Source organism: Triticum aestivum, chromosome 2D, assembly GCF_018294505.1.
Source record: "Triticum aestivum cultivar Chinese Spring chromosome 2D, IWGSC CS RefSeq v2.1, whole genome shotgun sequence".
NCBI classification, from domain to species: Eukaryota; Viridiplantae; Streptophyta; class Magnoliopsida; order Poales; family Poaceae; genus Triticum; species Triticum aestivum.
The window spans coordinates 411311239-411318186 of NC_057799.1; positions in this window are offsets into that span (position 1 = coordinate 411311239).

Here is a 6948-nt window from a genome sequence, read left to right on the forward strand (position 1 = left end):
CTTACCTCACAGTCGTTAGATGTAGATCTAATGGTCAGAAATGACGGATGGCAGACACACCATCATCCCCAACTTAGTCTTCTATATGAGTACTAGCAAGATGTCCGTGCATTGCACGGAACATCAAGATGCATTTTTTTATAAAACACTTGTTGTGATTGACCCACGCGGGAGAAATCCCATGTGTAAAAACTAATGATATCTCGAGAAAGAGGAGATAAGGTGAAGAGGAGTGGGGCGTGGTGGTGATTGGTGGTCGGACTGAGCAGAGGCATGGGGATGGACGACACCGGCAGCAACCACCATGCCAGTTTGTTCCAAAGGCTTCCTTTTTTAATTGCTCAACAATGAGGTTGTTGGAGATAAGGATGAATGAGGGAAGGCCTTGTCTGCAAATGTGGAGAGAGGTGCGGGTATCTTTTAGTTTAATTTCTATCCGTCAGATATAGATCGGACGGTCTATATTGCAAGATGGCACGCGTACCATCATCGCCAACTCGGTTTTTTTATAAGAGAAGAAATATAAGTATGGAGATACAAACGTATTATCGATACTTGTTTCCGTAAACTAGGATCTACATTCTATTCAACGGCTCAGCATGTGGGGCCTTAGCACAATGACTTCTCGACTGTGTAAAACAAAGGTTTTCCCGTCGCCGATAAGGACGGGGTGACGGCGGCGCGCTTTCGGCTTGCTCCAATCCTAGTAGTCATACTAGGTGGTCTACGCACGTGTAGATTTATTATTTTTCATGTCTCGTGTTCGCCGTACGGCCACGACTGTTGATGAATAGACGGTAAGTTATTCACAGGGAAAACCTTGTTGAGCGTGTTTGCGAGAGAGAGACAGTGTGCATGGGTGGTATGTGCTGAGACTGAGGCAAAGATAAGAGATTCTTTTTGTCTATGTGTGTAGAGGATAGAGAGAGACATGTACATGGGGCTTTGTGTTGTGTAACATGGAGACACATAGACATAATCAGACAGTGAGTGTGTGAGATACACATGCGGACATGGGGAGAGATGTGAGTTAGAGAGATGGAGAATTTTGGTGTGCATCGGAGCTAGAGAGAGGGGCATATATACATACCTAGAGCTGGAGAGAATATGCAAGGGTGTGTGTCTTAAAAGAAGGATCCAGATAGATGGGTGTTTGTGCGTGTGTGTTTGTGTGTTTGTGCGCGCGTTTGTGTGTGAGAGGGAGTGTGTGTATGTTGAGTAGAGAGACCACTAATGGTGTAAACCTAGTATAAGGGAAGGGGGAATGGTGTGACATGTGTGTCAAAGAGAGACAAAGGCATGTGTAGTAGCGGGATAGCATGGGTGTGGGCGGGGAGCAGACTATTTGGAAGAGACATCAAGTGTTAGTGGGAGGGGTGTGAGAGCGAGAGAGAGAGAGAGAGAGAGAGCTAGCGATGGAGAGAGAGAGGAAGAGGGGGAGAGAGGTCGTTTGTGTGCAGAAGTGGCGTATAGATAGGGAGACAATGTTGATGTTGTTTGAAATCGGCCTATGTACAGAGACGCAAGGGAAGCGAGTCCTCGTGTCTGCGATAGGGACTTCATGAGAGATCTAGAATAGATGGTGTAGAGAACAACGTGTGAGATTGAGAACGATGATACATTAGGAACTATGGAAAGAGTCACGACATGTATGTATACAGGGAAGGAGCTGGGGCGGGTCCGCATTTGGGAGAGATAGAAAGAGGAGAGTGGTGCACAAGGAGACAAAGTTTGCTTGTTTGCAGTCATGGTGGTGTGTGAGGTGTGTGTGGGAGAACCACATAACTAGGGAGATAGACGTTTGGGGGCGACGTTTTGTGTGTATGGGAACGATACACTCTACATAGTGTGTGTTCTTGGGAAAGAGAGATGCCGTGAGACCTAGAGAGTGGGGGAAGAGATGGGTGCATACCCGAGAGACAAAGTGATAGAGACCTATATTGGGGTCCGGACTTTAGAAGAGAGGGGGTGTTAATGTGCTCATGTGTTCGTGTCTGGGGGAGTGAACGACTTGTGTGTGTTGGGGGCGACGTGGGGGGAGGGGGGTTGGCTTCAGATAAAGAGTGAGGTGTCTATATTTGAGGGACTTTAGCGTAACTGAGTTATATATGGTCAATAGTGTGTGCACTCATGGTTGATCAATTTGTTTCACAGTTTGGACTATGAGATAACGATACTTTTGAACATGCGTGATATACCTTGATGTACCAAAATTACAAACCTAAGATTGGAATTTTGGAATTCGACTCCATCGTTAGCTTTTGTAATTCATTTAAACGGAGGTACATTTTTTAAGCCGGGATTTCGTTATTTTAGATTCATATATCAAACCTAGTGATATACAGATACGGGCATGTTCAAACTTTATAATCATCCACTTTATTCATACACATACACATTTTTGCTTTTGTCATCATATTTAGGATAAACACATTTGGAATTTCGTTTGAATTGGTCCGTATGATGGTATTTGCTTGTACTAGCTCAATGATCCATATTTGAATTGAATGGACAATCTAAGTTTCGAGTTGGAGATATTGATTTTCAAAACATGCACTTTTTTTGCGTGCAAAACAAATAAATTCTCGGCCATGATATCATAGTCGGCCGTACAAGTGCAGAACAGTTTTAATTTCAGGTGCCAAAAGCTTTCAAACTTCCCACTCACATCGAAATATCTCGCGCCCGAAAGTTTAGCCCTGCGATATTCCTGTTTTACCCCTGCCACATGAACGGAAAAGGGCTGCTTTGGTAACCCCATTGTTTCCCCTCTTTTCCCCCAACATTCTTCCCCAGATCACCTCCCCTTCCCCTCCCCGACCCCCGCCCCAACCACGGCAAGCCGCCAAATCTAGTCATCCGCCGCAGCGGTGAACCTCACACCCCGCCGGATCTACCTTCCGCACCTTGGAACCCCCAACTGCCAACTCACCACTTCACCGGAGCCGCTTCAGCGACTGGCTTCACCACCGCTCCAGATCTCCTTGACCGCCATCATGGTCCACTGCACCGGATCTGCTTAACCGGCGCCCTCGTCCAGCACAGTGTAGGCCCTTCATTGACTCCCTCGTCCGCCCCATAGATGGCCCTTCATACAAGCCCTCGTCCGCCGCAACAGATCCGCCTCACCGAAAGCACTGTACACCGCGCCCGCCGAAGCCTTCGTCCACTGCACCGGACCCGCTCCACGAATCCCATATTCAACTCCACCGGCCCTACTTTACTGACGCCGCAGCCTCATCAGGTTATTTCAATTTGTACTCCTTCATTTTTTTCTCTTCTTTATTGTGCAACTATTCACTTACCACGGATGAGCTTTCTTGTATGTCGACAGGCGCCGCAACCGAAGCACCGGATCCGCTTTAGCAACGGCGACATCCGGCCCAACCACAACACGAGCACCGTCGACAATCCTTAGCTATCATGTACGACAACGATACCCATACGCCGCCAAGAATCAGGTACTATTATCCAACGACCGGCGCCTACGTTCACTTTCTTAGCAAAAGCACCGCACCTTTGAATTTCTTCAGGGCATCATTCAATTTTTCATGAGACGGGTTACCTGTGCTTCTGGTAGTGAACATGTTATATGTGCTAAATTACAAACCAGTGCACATATAGTTACAATGCTTTAGTTTTGTCCTAAGTATTACTGTACTTCCTAGATATCACTGCCTACTATTTTACTTCTTGCATGCTATATTTATGACAATGGTGTTGTTCTGATGCCACCTGTTGGTTCCATCAGACCGCTTCATGTTCTCTATGCTTAATTACACATCAGCAAACTAGCATGTGGTTCCGCTGCTTTTTGTTCGTATTACCCCACATTTTCTGATGCTAGCTATTACATCACTGCTCTGAGCCTCTGTTCATTACTTTTTTGTGTGTTCTTGATCTTCCCAAGTTGCATGACTAATTTAATGCTTCTATTAATTATGGAGCTGCCAACCCCATCAAGCAAAATATTTGTTCTTTTGGGGCTGGCACCTCGAACAAGCATAAAAATAGAGTGAAGCACATATATTGTCGTGTAAGCACACACCCTTCTTTCATTAGTTTAGATGAACCATTGATGATCAATTTGAACCAGTGCATGCGATTAAAATTAATTTTACCTAAATAGAGGGTGCAGAATAAACTACATCAACTAGATTTGCAACCACGGGATGCTGATGATATCTTCAAAGAACATTGCAACAACAGCGAGGCTTCACAGCAACATATGGTAAGCCAATGTGTTTTAGTACATGTGAAATCTAATGCGTGTGGGCTGCTTTTTTGGCTTGTGCCCTCAACCTGTAATCCTACAGAATTACAAATAGCTCAGTTGTCTGCTTTGCTGTATTGCTTGATTTGAATGCTTGTTTGTTACTTTTTAGGCTATACCTGAGTTGGCAAATATGTCAGCAGTGACTGTTGTACTATCGTAAAGAAATGCATGCCTAGTTCATTTGAGTCCTTAACTTTTCCTCTGAACTTCATCACAAGACTGTCTTCGTAGTTTATATCAGGCCACATTGTTAAGTGCTTTCTCAGATTATTTCAACTGCTTAGATGCCTTGGCAACTTAAATATAGCGGTGGTACACTCCCTTTCAACTAGGGATGTCAACTGGGTCCAGTTTAATCCCGATTAAAGTCCACTAGTGGTATGATAGTTCAAAAGATTTTTTGTTTTTTGAGGAAAATAAACTAGGGAGCTAGCAAAAACTAACTAGATGGGACTAGCGGATGTCGTTTATTTGCCACTTACATCCCAAGTTTCATCATACCATTTTAATTTCTTTTCGGCTGATGCTGCTTCGAACCATTTAAATATAGCTTTCCATGCTCGGCAATAATTCATATGTCGTTTACCATGTAAGCTTACTGCCTGGATCATGCGATAACTATCTCTTACTTATGTCAGCGGAAACCTTTCAGGATGCCGTTCACACAAGGACACAATGTACAGCCCCAGAATCTATTTGTGGAAGCAGTGCGCCATCCATGTAACCAGATGGTAGTAGTTCAGAGGCAACAACGCCGGGGAGTAGTCTGAGCACAGACATTATAGTTCTTGAGGCTCTACTGTGGCTGCCATGAATGAGGTAATCTTGATCTTGAGGCTGGAAATTATGCAATTAGCTGCATGCATTATGCAAGCAACCCAAGAATTGGAGGAAGTAAGAATGTTGCATTTGAAGGCAGAGGAGGTCCTGTTGTTTCTGCTATCTGAAGCCCAGGGTAATCCCAGTTCTTCTTTAGATACCATTTGAAATTGTCATTAGATTATTGTACTTGCATTTTGTGTCATGTATCTGAATGGATTATGTTGTAAGACCCCCTATGTTGTCCATGTATTGTAATGATCCGAATTTTTTAGGCAAGGTAATCCTCAGTAATTGTATGATTGACATAAGGTGAACTGTTTTTCGTGTGAGCATATTGTATTGGATGAAATAACTGTTTGACTCAAAGTGTATCCAACCTACTGAATTCAAAGATCACGACATTTCTAAATCATAATAATATATAAAGGTGGAATAAATCTTTGTTGTGGTTTTGAAGAAATAAATAACAAAACGTAGAATTATCTGTGGATATTCGTAATCAAATACAAATTGATCTTGAATTTAGTTGCTATGGCCCAGGGCAAACGTGAATGCTAATTCTCCCAAGTTTTGAACGAAGTGGCTAAACAACCACGATCATTTGTGGGCTGCCCAAAGCAAGTGTTTGCGAGCTGGAAATTACTGTCTACCCCTGACACTTGACATCCTTATCGACCGGATTTACACTCTGTCGATAGGGGTAGACTAGTAACTTCAATCAGACGTGACATGACCGCCTCTGAGCCCATTCAGAGAAAGTTGGCACCAAACTTGGGCGGCAAAACACATTTGATTCAAGCTCGTCTGAAAGAGATGTGTCTCTCCCTCCATTTCCCCATTCATACACAGTCGGCGGCAAAACAAACTCTCCTCGAGCGAAACCGATGTAGGAAAATATTTTAAATAGGGGCAGATGTGTAACTTCCCTCAGACGTGACACAACCGCCCAACCTGTCAGCCCTATTCATACACCATGGGCGCCAACCGTGGGCGGCAAAACACCCTCTCCTCGCCCTAAATTGCTATCGGAAAATATTTGGGAGATGAGAGATTACCGTCCTATCCCCAACCGACATGATGTCTGAAATTTTAAACGGGGGATAAGCTCGTAACTTTCCCACATTTCAGACAAGCGCGTTCCAAAGTTTGAGACCCCCTCCCCCTCCATTTCCCCATTCCTACAGCGTCACGCAACAACAACCTCCCAACTGCGGCCAGCCTCCTCCGTCTGCCACCTGTTCCCCCACCTTGCCGGAGCCGCTACCCCTACCCCCTTGTCCACTGCAAGAGATGGACGTCTCTCATCCACGGCGCCGGACCAGGATCCTTTCATCATGTCCTCTCGCTTCATCGGCGTCGTCGTCCACCTTGTCATTGCCGCTCCTAGGACCGCCTCGTCCACGGCAACAGGATTTATCCCCCGACTCGGCTGTCTGCCATCTAAAGTCTTCTTCCCCGCCGCCGATAGCTATCGCACCTGCAGCACCCTGAATGTATCAGCAGGGGCCTACACGGTGTCACAAGAGCGGTGGTACTCTTCCATATGTGCTTAAGTTATTGATCTCCCCAGAAAATAGATCGTAAATTGTTTACTGTACTTTTCTTGTCCGTACCAAATCGTAGTGGCTAGTTGAAAGCAAACATTGGTTGTGAAGTAGCTTTGTCTGGTTTGCACCTTCAGATCCGCTATGGCATGGTCACTACACTCCTAAAGCTTATGGTTTCCCCCCTTTATATTCACTACCATCATCGTAGGTGCTTCGTGTCGTGCTAGCACTGCTCCTCAAGACCTCAACCCATCAAGCGAAACAACATGCCACTCATAATTCCAAAGCTTAGGTGTTGAAATA